Raw genomic sequence first — 15,416 nt, forward strand, 5'->3', positions numbered from 1 at the left:
TGGGGAGAGAGGGGGCGGAGGTCGGCGGCGAGTTGGGAAGGCGGTGGAGGAGGTCTGTAGCTGGTGTGGCTAGCTGGCGCTCGCAGCCGGCGGAGGCGCGGTGGAGGTTCGACGGAGCGGCGTGGGGTTGCGCGGGTCAAGGAGGAGGAGGTCACGGCGGGAGAGGGGGCGGGTCATCGGAGGCAGCAAGCGGTGGCATAGGGCATTTCAGGGGCGGCGGGTTTCACGAGAGAGAGAGAAAAGAGAAAGAGAGGAGAGAAATAGAGGAAGGCGGAGCGTTTTTCTTGTGAACCAGAGAGAGGAGAGAGAGAGGTATATTATATATATATATATATATATATATATATATATATATATATATATATTAGGGTTAGTGTTAGGCTTAAATAATAAAAAAATAATTAAAATAAAATAGTTACGAGTATTTAAAAATTAAACTAATTACATAATAAATACCTACAAATAAAAACGTACCTGTTGTGCAAATACGACAGTTGATACAAAATAGTCAAAATATACATATATTGTATAATTAAACGAGAATAATGAATAATAAAAAATATTTTTATTTACATTTAAAATAAAATAATTATGGAATAATTACGTACGCAGTAAAACGTACTAGTTATACTAATACGACAGAAAATATGTAACAGTAGAATAATTCAACAAATTATACCAAAAACACGTAATTAATAATACCATGTATTATATGAAATAATTTATAATAATATTAATAATACAATATATTATTTAAAATAATACGGATAATACCGATAACATAACAAATTAATTCTAGAAATTTTTTACAGTACAAAATAAATTTATAAATATAAAAATCATTTAAATAATTATATAATCAGATTTTTAAATCATAGAAATTATAGAAAATCAAAAAAATAAAAATACACTTTTAAAAATCATAATTAAATATTTTAAAATACCAAAAAAGTATTTTAACTAGTATCGAAAATTCATGGTCCTTACAGATTTAAAAACAATGAATGCATTATTTTGTGCACTTGACAAGAATGAGTTCAATAGGGTGTCAACGGCCATATATGCATACGATATTTGGCATACACTTGAGGTAACTCATGAAGGTACAAATAAAGTTAAAGAATCTAAAATTTCTGTTCTTGTGCACGATTTGAATTGTTCAAGATGAAGGAAAATGAGACTATTGGAGAAATGTTTACAAGATTCACCGACATCACAAATTCTCTCATTGGTCTTGGAAAAATATATACACAAGTGGAGATGATAAGAAAGATACTTCGATTACTTACTCCACAATGGGAAAAAAAAGTTACCGCTATTGAAGAAGCTAATAATTTGTCAACTCTTACGGTTGAAAATCATATTGGTAATCTTATGGCATATGAAGTTCAAATTAAAGATAAAAAGAATGATGAAGAAAATAAGAACAAGAAAGTTCTTGCATTCAATACTATTTCCGATAAAGAATATTCAGATGATGATGATGAAGAAATGGGCATGTTTGCACGAAAATTTCAAAAATTTATAAAACGAGGTAATTTTAAATCTAAGAGTTCAATTTCAAATAACCCTCTTTGTTTTAAGTGTAATAAACCAGGTCATATGAAGAAAGATTGTCCAATGTTAAAGAATAAGCAAAAATCAAGTTATTTTAACAAATTTAATAACATTCAAAATAACAAGAAAAGGAAAGCAATGGCAGTCACTTAGGATGATAGTGATGAATCATCTTCAGATGAAGATATTGAAGAAAAGGAAAGTGCTCACATGTGTTTTATGGCACAAGATGAAGTAAGTGACAATGAAGAGCTTTTAGATGCTTTCAATGAATTATATGAAATTTTTGTGAGATTAAAGACATCACATAATTTTCTTAAAGGTGAAAATAAAAGATTACTTGAAGAAATTTCTGATTTAAATTCTTCTACTTTTTCTAATTCTCAAGTAATTGAATTGAAAGAAGAAAAATATTCTTTGCTTAAAGAAAATGAATGTTTATCTAATGAGAATATTTATTTAAAATCAGAATGTAATGATTTAAAAATTTGCATTAATAGTTTAGATAAAGATATTTCTTCTTTTAAATCAAGATATGAGGATATATGTTTGAATGTAAGCAAATTTAATAAAGGTAAAGAAAATCTTAATAACATTCTGTAAGCAAATTTAATAAAGGTAAAGAAAATCTTAATAACATTCTTTCTTTTCAAAGAGAAGATTTGTATGATTATAGAACTGAAAATTTGTGTAAAAAGAAATCAAAATTCTTTTCTATTTGGGTTCCAAAAGAATTATCTTCTTTACATAAGAATTTTTATATTTCTGATTTTATTAAAAATATTTGTTTATCACCTAACTATTTAGGCAAATCAAACTCTTCATGGGTTTGGTTTCCTAAAGGCTAATTTAAAGGACCCAACATAGTATGGGTACCAAAATGTAAATGTTTATTATTTCAGGTACCCAAGAAAGATAGGTGGATTTTGGATAGTGGTTGCTCCAAACATATGACTGGAAACATACAATTGTTGTCATCTTTTCAAAACAAGGATGGTGGTACCGTTACTTTTGGAGATAACAACAAAGGAAAAGTCATCGGTATTGGATCTGTCGGTAATCCAAACAAACCTATCATTGATAATTTTTTATTAGTTGATGGTCTTAAACGTAATTTACTTAGTATTAGTCAACTTTGTGATAAAGGTTTTAAAATTGTTTTTGAAAAAGAATCATGCTTAATTTATGATATTGATTTAATAACTATTATTTTTAAAGGCCATAGAAAGAATAACATATACGTTTTACCTATGAAAAATATTTCAAATGAACATTGTCTTATTGCATCATCTGATGATTCTATTTTATGGCATAAATGTTTTGGACATGTTAACTTTAAACACATGTCTAAGATTTCTAAAAATGATTCAGTAAATGGTTTACCTAAGATGTCTTTTAAAAATAATTTTTGTGATGCATGTCAACAAGGAAAAATACACAAATCTTCTTTCAAATCTAAAAATGTAATATCTACAAATAGACCATTAGAATTAATTCATATAGATCTTTTTGGTCCATCTAGAGTAGCATCTTTAAATGGAAGTAGATATGCATTTGTTCTTGTTGATGATTATTCTAGATTCACATGGGTAATTTTTCTCAAACATAAAAATGATGCTTTTAATGAGTTTTCTATATTTTACAAAAGAATTCAAAATCAAAAATCTACTTCTATTATTTCTATATGTAGTGATCACGGAGGTGAATTTGAAAATGAATTATTTGTAAATTTTTGTGATAAACATGGTATAACACATACTTTTTCTTTTCCTCGTGCTGCTCTACAAAATGGAGTTGTAGAAAGGAAAAATAGATCTTTATAAGAATGTGCTAGAACCATGTTGTGTGATAGTAATTTACTAAAATATTTTTGGGCAGAAGCTGTATCAATAGCTTGTTATATATTAAATAGAGTTTTATTAAGACCTATTTTAAAGAAAACCTCTTATGAATTGTTTTATAACAAGATTCCTAAAGTATCTTACTTTAAAGTTTTTGGTTGTAAATGTTTTATTTTAAATACAAAGGATAACTTAGATAAATTTGATTCTAAATCTGATGAAGGAATTTTTATTGGATATTCTAATCACAGTAAAGCATATAGAATATATAACAAAAGAACATTAGTTATTGAAGAATATTTACATGTTTCTTTTGATGAAATTTTTTCAAAATCACCTATTATATTAAATAATGATAATGATATAATTGATACTATACATGATACTCCTATGATAGATATTACAAAAGATGATAATTTACAAAATGATTTACCTAAAGATTTTGTAGAAGTTAAAAATCATCCACATGATTTAGTTATTGGAAATATTTCTGATAAAGTAACTACTAGATCTCATTTTAATTTGATTGCTCATACTGTTTTTATTTCAACTATTGAACCTAAAAATATAAAAGAATCACTTCTTGATGATTCATGGATAATTACTATGCAAGATGAACTTAATCAATTTACTAGAAATAATGTTTGGGATCTTATACCTAGACCTCAAAATAAATCCATTATTGGAACAAAATAGATTTTTAGAAACAAATTAGATGAATTTGGTCAAGTTATTAGAAACAAAGCTAGATTAGTTGCTCAAGGTTATAATCAAGAAGAAGGAATTGATTATGATGAAACTTATGCACCTGTTGCTCGATTAGAATCAATTAGAATTTTACTTACATTTGCATGTTTTATGAATTTTAAATTATTTCAAATGGATTTTAAAAGTGCTTTTCTAAATGGTTTTATAAAAGAAGAAGTTTTTGTAGAACAACCTTCAGGTTTTAAACATGAAAGTTTTCCAAATCATGTTTTTAAACTTAAGAAAGCTTTATATGGTCTTAAACAAGCACCTCGTGCTTGGTATGATAGATTAAAGAAGTTTCTTTTAACTTCAGGTTTTAAAATTAGAAAAGTTGATTCAACATTATTTATTAAGAAAATAAATAAAGATATTTTACTAATTCAAATATATGTAGATGATATTATTTTTGGTTCTACTAACAACAATCTTTGTCAAGAATTTGCTAAGACTATGCAGGATGAATTTGAAATGAGTCACATGGGTGAACTAAATTTCTTCCTTGGACTTCAAATTAAACAATTGAAAGAAGGAATTTTCATCAATCAAAGCAAGTACGCAAAAGATTTACTTAAAAGATTCGGATTGGAAAATTCAACAAGCAAACCAACACCTATGAGCACTACTACAATTCTTGACAAAGATGAAAATGGTAAGAATGTTGATCAAAAGCTCTATCGAGGTATGATTGGATCACTTCTTTACATTACTGCTAGTAGACCTGATATTATGTTTAGTGTATGTTTATGTGCAAGATTTCAATCAAATCCTAAAGTTTCACATCTTAAAGCAGTAAAAAGAATATTTAGATATATTAAAGATACTACAAATTATGGTTTGTTTTATCCAAAACATAGTTCATTTGATTTAATTTTATATAGTGATGCTGATTTTGCCGGATGTAAATCTGATAGAAAAAGTACAAGTGGAACATGTCATTTCTTAGGACATTCACTTGTATCTTGGTTTAGTAAAAAACAAAATTCAGTATCATTATCAACAACTGAAGCTGAATATATTGCTGCAAGTCTTGCATGTGCACAAATATTATGGATGAAACAAACTTTAACTGATTATGGAATAAATAGTTCCATATCATCTATTATGTGTGATAATTCTAGTGTAATTAATTTATCTAAAAATCCTATTCAACATTCACGTACAAAACACATTGATATTAGACATTATTTTTTACGTGATCATGTGCTTAAAGGTGACATTTCATTAGAATTTATACCTACAGATAAACAAATAGCAGATATATTAACAAAACCCTTAAAAGAAGAAATTTATGTTAAATTAAGAAGGGAATTAGGTATATGTTCAATTGAAGATTTAAATTAAAATTTTAAACACAAACTCATATACATTCATAACCTTTATAGTCGACTAATTTGACTTATAGTCGACTACATGCACAATTCTTACATATAAGTTTTTCTGTGAATTACAGTGTAGTCGACTACTTGCTTCTATAGTCGACTACTCTAAGTTAAAATCTTAAAATCAACTTTCTGTTGTTTACAGTGTAGTCGACTAATATTAGTTATAGTCGACTACTCTAAGTCATAAACTGAAAAATCATCTTTCTGTCGATTATAGTGTAGTCGACTACTTTTACTATTAGTTGACTACTGATTTTGAACTCACAGTTTTATAGTTTTAAAGCTTATTGGTTTTTTACTTAGATTCAAACCCAAAACCCAATACCCAATACCCGTTTAAGTTAAGTAAAACTCATCTCAACCATAGATTTTTAACTCTATCAATCCTAGCCACATATCTAAGATCAAATCTTAACCCTACAGTTATTTCACTATCAAATATGAACCATACATTATAATTTCTTTTAAAAGATAAAGTAAAAACCTAAAAACTATCCACTAACCCATCTAAAAACCGTGCCCTCTTCTTCCTCTTTAGAACCCACGATTCCAGGTTAGGGCATCTTCGTTGTTCTCAATTTTTTTTCATCAAGTTCTTCAATTTTCTTTCAAATCTGTCAAGCGGTCAATATCAGTAGTCGACTACTCCAAGTTCTAGTCGACTAATCTAGGGTTTCAACTGTTTGGGGTATATTTCTAAACTTGATCTCTGAATCTTTTGGTATTTAACTGTTTCATCATGTCTAGATCTAAGAAAGCTAAGCAAACTCATACTTCTGTTAATGATGAAATCATCATTTATTTAAAAAGTCCTGATTTATTAGAAGAATTTAACAAAATATCATCCTTTGATGTTCTTCTAGGACGATTTGTGAAATTTGATGATTTTATTCCCTGGAATTTTGGGTCATATTTTGAAAATGTGGGCTTGCTTGAATTATTCTCTGCTGAAAATAGAAAACCCACATATCCATTTTTTGTGCAATTGTTCTATACTAATATAGAACGTGTGGGAACTATTGGTGGTTCTGAAAAACTTAAGACTCTTGTTAAAGGAATAGAGATTGACTTAACTACAAAGTCAATTGAAAAAATATTCAATATTCCTTATCAAGGAGTTTCTCTTAGGTCAGTTAGGATGAATGATTCAGATCTTTTATCTAATTATATATTTCTTCCTGGATATAGCAAACCTTTAAACAACTCAAACAAACTTCGTCCAATTCCTAGGTTCATTGCATGAATCCTAGCTTATAACTTATTTCCAAAAACTGGGAGTTTTCATTTCATTTCCCTAGATTTAGCAAATGCTCTATATGCTATAATGGGACATATCCAAGTTAATTGAGCTGAAGTTTACTTTGATAATCTTTTGATAATACCAAGAGGATTTCTTCCTTATGGTGCATTTTTAACAAAAATCTTTGACAAATTTCATGTGGATCTCCAATCTGAAAATTTTGTTGTCCGTTCTATTGAATTCTTTGATTCCAATGCCCTAACTAGGATGAAGTTGACAAATTTTGAAATTCAAGAACAAAATCCTCAAAATGAACCTCATCAAGAAGAAATTCCACAAGATATTCCACAATCTTCAACTCAAGCAGGAGTTTCTTCTAGTCAACCACCACCATTTCCTATAGAACCCTCATGCTTTTCAGACGTGCAATACAACACTCTAAATACTTTAAGTGCACGTATTCTTGAACTTGAAACTGGTCAAAGAGCTCTATATTCTCAGAATTCATATATCATTAGTAATCAAGAAGAGCTAATCAAGAAGTTTGAAGACTTGGACACAAAGCTTAATGCATATTTTCAAGGACAGCAACCTCCTCCAGCACCTTAGGATGTTTTTATGTTAAGTTTAAAAACAATTATGTTATTTTGTTTAAGTATCAAAAACTTTGTAGTTGTGAGATGTTAGGACTTATGTAATATGTTATTTATGTTGCTACTGTGTCAAGTATGTTGATTGTGTGTTTACTTATCTATGATGATGTTTGGTTAGTTAATATATGTGCTACATATTTTAAATAGATCATGGTGATGAACATTGTGGAACTTTTGATCTTTATGACAAGTCTTTGCCTACCAATTTGGATGGGTGAAGTTATGGACTATGTTCATAACCTGGATGATTTGTTTGAAGTTTTAGCTCATGTTGAAGAAATAATGTCATGTTCAGCATAAATGTTTTCCTCTTTTTGTTGATAACAAAGGGGGAGAAATAGGTATTGTTATGTATTGTTATAGACTTAAATTTGCATATATGCAGGGGGAGTAAGTATGGTTATTTCATTATGTTTAAATCTGATTATAAAATACATACTTATGCATAAATTATTTGTTATCATCAAAAAGGGGGAGAATGTTGAATATCATATCTCCATGATAGTATTTTGATGATAACAATTTATACAATGTGTGCACTAACTTTTATATACAGATTTCAATATCAGAATATGAACAAGTGCAAGTTGATTTCAAGGCATTATGAAGTGAAGAAAATGAAGAACATATGAGATAATGTATTTTACATTTTCTTTACTTAGAATTATTGTACAAGCCTTGATCACACACACGCACACGCACAATATTAGAACACACTAACACAGGCTTAGTGTGTTGGTTAACTATAGAAATCTTCTATGTTAACCACTAGAATTATAGTTAAAAACTTGAGTATAAAAATATTTTATTTTATAATTTTTACTCTTAGTAGTCGACTAATTAGAATAGTAGTCGACTACTCGTGTATAAAACTTAAATATATATTTATGTTATTTTACAGTATAGTCGACTAATATAGATTATAGTCTACTACTCAGGTGTTTGACAGAAACATATGTTTCTGTTATTTTACAGTATAGTTGACTAATCTACATTATAGTCCACTACTGAAGGCAAAATTCATTTTACAAGTTTCTGTCAAAATACAGTGTAGTCGACTAATGAGCATTGTAGTCGACTACTGAGAAATTTTCTGAATACACAGAGTCTGTTTGAACTCAGTGTAGTCGACTAATCTGTATTGTAGTCGACTACAGATACAGTTTTTCCAGATTTCAAAGTTTGAATTTATGACTGTTTATAGCCGTTTTTAAACGTTTTTAAAGTTTAAAAAATTGTCTTTTCAAGGGCTATAAATAGGTTATCTGTTCAGAAAAAATGAAGAGACCTACATACCCATAAGCTTTGATTTTTGTGCATTTTTTCAAGTGAAAAATATTCAGATTTTGAGAAAAAGAAAAGTTTCTGAAATTGCCTCTGAACATCATTCAAATACTTATTGTTTAGGCAATTTATAGAAGTTAGAATTATTCCTAAGCCACTACTACACTACACTACAAATCAAGGCTTATAGGAATTGAAATTGTTGCTTCAAAAGTTCTCTCAAGTTGTGAGAGGTGTTAATCTCTTGGTTTAGAGATTGGTGTGCATATTGGCAAGGTGTTTGTCAAATTGGTGTTGCAATTTGTAGGGACTTACAAATTGGTCAGGTTTGCTTTTGATTTTGTAAGTTTATTTAAAATCATAGTGGAAACTCTCAAGCAGGATTTGCTTGGGGACTGGATGTACACCGGATTGGTAGAACCAGTATAAATCATTGTGTTTGTGATTGTAAATTTCTGAGATTGTCATTTTTTTTACAATTTATAATCTACTTTGCATAAATTTTAAAAGAATGCTATTCACCCCCCCTCTAGTGTTCTAGTGTATCTATTTCAGATCCTACATTTATGTCAAATGACAAAAGCATGTATGTTTAGTTTTCATGTTTTTGGACATATTTGAAAAATGATGATTTTTTTTCTATTGATAAGTGCAATTCCAAAAATTCTTTTTGTAACAAGTTCATTTATATGTTTACAATGATTTCCCAAAGTTTTATATTTTTTAGAATTTATTTGCTATTTTTAAAGGCACTTTAAAAATCAGTTTTACTATTCAAATCAGGCTGATACAGTGTTATCAGTTGACTGATAAAGATGTTCAGTCGACTGAAGAAAATGTCTGGAATAACAAAAAGTTTCTATTTTATTTTGGTCGACTGATCAGTCGACTGATGAGGTCATTGGTAGACTGACGAGTTCATCAGTCGACTGATGATGTGTTGCTAGCCTATAACGGTCAGCTCATCAGTCGACTGACAGTATCAGTCGACTGATGGCCCAACGGTTAGTTTTTTCTAGCTTTTTTGTTTTTGTCCTTTTGCTAAGTTTTGTTGGTTTCTTCTTGGCTTTGGGGTTTCCTATAAATACCCCCACATATCCTCAGTTCATTTATATAAGAAAGAAGTTTTTAAACAAGTTTACAAGGGTTTTTAGTTTGTTTCAAGAGTTTAGTTTGTGAAGAAATCTTCACAAGAGCAAAGAGGAGATCATCCTTTTGTTTCAAGAGTTTAGTTTGTGAAGAAATCTTCACAAGAGCAAAGAGGAGATCATCCTTTGGTGTTTGAGCTTCAACTCATCTCTCTCTCACTCTTGTCATTTATTGGAGAAGTTTTCTAAACTCAATCTAGCTATTTTATATGTGTGATTTTCATTTCCATAATCTAGAATCTATATTGAGTTTAGTTTGATTTTATTTTATTAAATCTCATTGTTACACACACCCACTTGAGCTTTTAGTATTTTCATACATAGTATAATTGGGGTTGTGAGAGATTATATCTTTGAGTTGTGCCTAATTGAGTTCTTGCCTTGTATTAGAGAACAAATCATTTGTATTGAGTGCCTAAATTATGAGATTCACTTTGTATTACACTAGTACACTAAGAAGAGTGTGTGGTGAGAGACGGGGTCGTCCCAAGAGGAGTGGGGTAAGTGGTAATGTCTAGAGAGAGGTTGTAATTCCTAACACTTGAGGGAGACACTGGCTAGAGACCAACACTTGAGGTGGTAGTTAGTGTGTTTACATTGTGAGTGATTGTAAAGTTTTTGGTGAGCTAGAAAACCGAGTTGTGAGGTGTAAAATGTTATTCAGGTGAGCGTTAAAAACCCGGTTGTGTAGTGGATTTCTCCCCGGGAGTGGGGAGCGAAGACGTAGGATGAAAGGTCCAAACTCCATGATTATTTGATTGTGTTTGAGTTTGCATTGGCGTTCATTTATACTTGTGCTCATTGCTCATATCGCCATTGTCTCATTATTTAGTTTGTCCACTATATTGTTTCATTGCTCATATCGCCATTGTCTCATTATTTAGTTTGTCCACTATATTGTTTACACTATTTGTTTACCCCTGTTTATAATGTTTGTCCTTGCATATATCTCATTGAATATCTTATTTGCTAGGATATTTATTATTAGTTTTTAATTGGTATTAAATCGGATTAGATTAGCATAAACCCTATTCACCCCTCCTCTAGGGTTCTTTCCTAGTGGTATTAGGGTACTTTCACCATATGGATGCATTTGATTGGATGCTAGATTCTGGTGCTACTTATCATATGACTCCCTGGTGAGATTGGTTTGCATCGTTCGAGAGATTCGATGGGGGGGCATGGTAGTCATGGGAAATGATCAATCCTGTGGTATTTATGAGATAGATATCGTTAGGATCCGGATGCACGATGGAGTTATTCGTGAACTAAATAAAGTGAGATTCGTTCCTCAGTTGTAGAAGAATCTTATTTCCATTGGAGCTTTGGAGGCAAAGGGATTCAAGGTGACATTTGAGAACACTGTAGTGAAGATTACTAAGGGATCTTTGGTGGTGATGAAGGGAGTCCACAGTAGGAATTTGTATTATCTGAAGGGAAGCATCGAGATTGGTCAGGTAGCTTCAACCATTTTAGAGGTGGACGCGAGCAGACTTTGGCACTTTAGGTTGGGGTACACAGGTAAAAAGTCACTGCATGCTTTGTGCAAGCAGGGGCAATTGAAGTGAGCCAAGAGTGGAAAGATAGAATTCTGTGAGCATTGTATTCTTAGCAAGAAGACAAAAGTGAAGTTCGAGATGGTTGTACACAGGACGACGGGCACCTTCGACTATGTGCACACAGATGTTTAGGGTCCCACCAAGACGGTATCACTTGGTGGTCGATATTGGTTCATCACTTTTGTGGATGAATATTCTAGGTGTTGTTGGGTGTATACCATGAAGCATAAAAATAAAGTCCTAGAGTTATTTGTGGAGTGGAAGATCAAGACTGCAGACTATGAGAAGATCAAGACGTTAAGATCCGACAATGGTGGCGAGTACACTTCAGACCCCTTTCAGCAGCTATGTCGAGACGATGACATAGAGAGATACTTCACAGTTAGTCATACGTCACAGCAGAATTAGGTAGCAGAGAGATTGAATCAGTCTTTACTGGATAAGGTCCGATGTTTGTTATCACAGAGTGGTTTGGAGAAGATCGTTTGGGCTGAAACACTTTCATATACGAGCCACCTCATTAATAGGTTACCTTCATCTGCGATTGAGGGGATAATCCCTATAGAGATGTGGTCGGGAGATCTAGCACACGACTGTGATAAGCTCAAGGTATTTGGGTACCCTGCATTTTATTATGCGAAGACTCATAAATTAGAACCTTAAGCTAAAAAGGCTATATTTGTTAGATTCAAGCGTGGTGTGAAAAGATACAAGCTTTGGAATCCAGTTGATAAGAAGATTGTGCTGAGTAGAGACGTCATTTTTGATGAGGCTTCGGTCTTAAAGCTTCCCAGCTCTCATCAGGTGGAGAGCATCACGACAGATGAGATATCATAGGTGGTGGAGATTGATGCAGCTTCACAGTATCCAGATAGGACTGTATCCATTAGAGTGCCGACTGAGGTGATACCAAGTGAGCATGGTAATAATTTGGAGGACACAGATACAATTGAGTAGGATCAGGGATCGACAGCTCAGGTTCAAGATTCTATTATGGTTCGGAGGCCGATGAGAGACATACGGATGCCAGCGAGGTATACAGACACAGTCATTGCATATGCACTACTGGTGGAGAGTGTCGATGAGATGATTCCTACTACATTCAGAGAGGCCAAACAGAGTTCGGAGGCTGATTTGTGCCAGATGGCTATGTAGGAGGAGATGGAGTCTCTTCATAAGAACGACACATGAGAGCTTGTTGAACTTCCAAAGGGACGGAAGGCTATTGGTTGCAAGTGGGTGTATATGAAGAAGGAGGGCATTGAAGGCACTCCCGTGAGGTTCAAGGCTAGGTTGGTTACAAAAGGATATGCACAGGAGGAAGGTATTGACTACAATGAGGTCTTGTCTCCGGTGGTGAAGCATTCTTCGATTTGGATTTTACTAGCTTTGGTGGCATAGTATGATTTGGAATTAGATCAATTGGATGTGAAAACAACATTTTTTCATGGTGATCTTGATGAGGAAATCTATATCAATCAGCCATTAGGGTTCTGAGCTGCAAGGAAGAAAAAGTTAGTTTGTAGGTTGAAGAAATGGCTATACGGTTTGAAACAATCTCCGCGACAGTGGTATAGGCGATTTGATTGGTTCATGATCGGTCATTCATATATTAGGAGCCAGTTTGATTCTTACATGTACTATCTCAAGTTTTATGGAGGTGCATACATTTACTTATTGCTTTATGTTGATGACATGTTAGTTGCTTCTACTTTCAGATCTGCGATAGATAGATTAAAGATTCAGCTTTTGAGCGAGCTCGAGATGAAGGATTTGGGTGAAGCAAAGTGCATTTTGGGAATGGAGATCGATAGAGACATAGACAATGGAAGAATTTATTTGACACAGGTAGCTTATTTGAAGAAGGTTCTACAACGGTTCAATGTGAGCATAGAGACGAAGCCAATTACTGTACCATTAGGAGCCCATTTGAAGTTTTTGGCTGACCTTTCATCGAAAATAGTTGAAGATAGAGAGTTGATATCGAAGACTCCGTATGTAAGCACAGTGGGAACTTTGATGTACACCATGGTTTGTACAAGGCCAGATTTGTCACAGGTAGTGAGCATGGTTTCGAGATACATGCACGACATGGGTCCGGGTCATTGGGATGTCATGAGATGGATTTTGAGGTACATTTGAGGTACTCTCAAAATTGGTTTGGTTTTTGTGCGGGACACTAGCGGTAGGCAGCTATGTATTGGATACATAGATTCAAATTACGCCGGAGATTTGGATAAATGTCGGTCGACGATGAGGTATGTGTTCGCTTTGACCCATGCGCCGGCGTATTGGAGATGCACCTTGCAGTCTACGGTGGATTTATCCATGACGAAGGTAGAGTATATGGTGATTATAGAGGGTGTTAAGGAGGCAATTTGGTTTCGAGGACCTTTGGAGGATCTTGGTGCTTCACAGTGATCCATCACTATTTATTATGATAGTATGAGTGCTATTTATTTGTCAAAGAATCAGGTCTTTCATGCGAGGACAAAGCATATCGATGTTCGTTATCACTTCATTTGATATGTTCTTGAAGATGGGGATGAGGAGGTCGTAAAGGTCCACACAAAAGACAATCCAGTGGATCTGCTCACTAAGGTGGTTCCGAGCAACAAGTTCGATCATTATGAAAATTTATTGCAAATTCGTGATTGTTGAGACCATTCACGTCCTTTTGGATAAACTACGGGCATCTTAATCCCTTGGGAGAGGGGGTACATAGGCAACCAAATTGGTGCATCCGGATTTGATAAAACGACGCAGAGGTGTTCATGTTTGGTGTTAGCTCATTTTGAGGAAAATTTTGTCGAGGTGTGTTCGCATCGAAAGTTGTTTTTATTGCTGAATCTATTACACGTTTATCGATTATAGATTCAAAGTAAAATTAGTATTTTTATAAAAATTTCTTACATAATGAAAATAAAAAAATACAACTCTCTAAAAATACACGAAGAGGATGTTTATCACCCGCTGCTTCTGTAGGATCTTTGCCTATGCCGGGGGTGCGTTAGCTCGTGGACGACCGAATTAAAATCCAAGTTGAATCGTAAAGAAGGCTTAGGGTCGATATTTTATTTTAGAAATAAGGACATAAGTGAATATCTCAACAAGGTGAGATAAAACACTCTTCTCAAGATCAAGTCAAACCTTAGATCTCGAGGAAATGCTGAAGGCTCTTGATGATGCTTGAAAACAATAAAAACTCTCTCTTCCTCAAAATTCACTAAAAAAGCTCAAGTTTCTGCCTAGAATCTGCTTGATCCTCTACTCTCTCTGCCCTCCTCCTCGTGCATATAGGTGATAGGGAGGTATTTATAGTACATAGAAACTATAACTAAAGGTAGAAAATCAAAACTAAACTAACTTGATAGCCCCCTATTTCTAAGACACGTTCCATGTCTCAGAAGAAGGGGGTCAGCCTGTCAGTTTTGTGACCGACTTCCCCGTGTTTAAATACCATTATTTCTACAGTTATGGGTGATGTTTTTCGTCTGTAACGGCCCTCCCACGTTCACACACGATCCCTAATAGTTATGAAACCACGTGGATCGTACAAAGTCCAAGAAATCCATCAGAAAATTTGTCGTTAGCTTCTCAGTGTGCGAGACATCCTGAGGTGTCTCGCACTTCTGAGACACCCTGAGGTGTCTCGCACTTCCGAGACAGTTTATGTTGTCTTTGCTATTTTGGCTCTAACTCTCTTGTACTATCTCAGAATGAGATGATTTAAGATGCGTTTGAAATCTAACGAAGATACCTACAAACTTTGTCTTTTGAGTTTCTTTAGAATAGAATTATATCTCTGCCAAAATGTGTGAGACATCATTGGTGTCTTGCAGGTGAGAAACAGTCTGGACCGTCTCGGATATTTTGCCTCTAATTCTCTCGTCTGATCTCAGAATGAGGTGATTCAAGATGCATTAGAAAGCTGGAGAAGAGACCTACAACTTCCCATGGTGAGACATACATGGTGTAGGAGAGACACCCATGTTGTTTCGC

The sequence above is a fragment of the Asparagus officinalis genome, chromosome 1 (genome assembly GCF_001876935.1).
Source record: "Asparagus officinalis chromosome 1, Aspof.V1, whole genome shotgun sequence".
Taxonomy (NCBI): Eukaryota; Viridiplantae; Streptophyta; class Magnoliopsida; order Asparagales; family Asparagaceae; genus Asparagus; species Asparagus officinalis.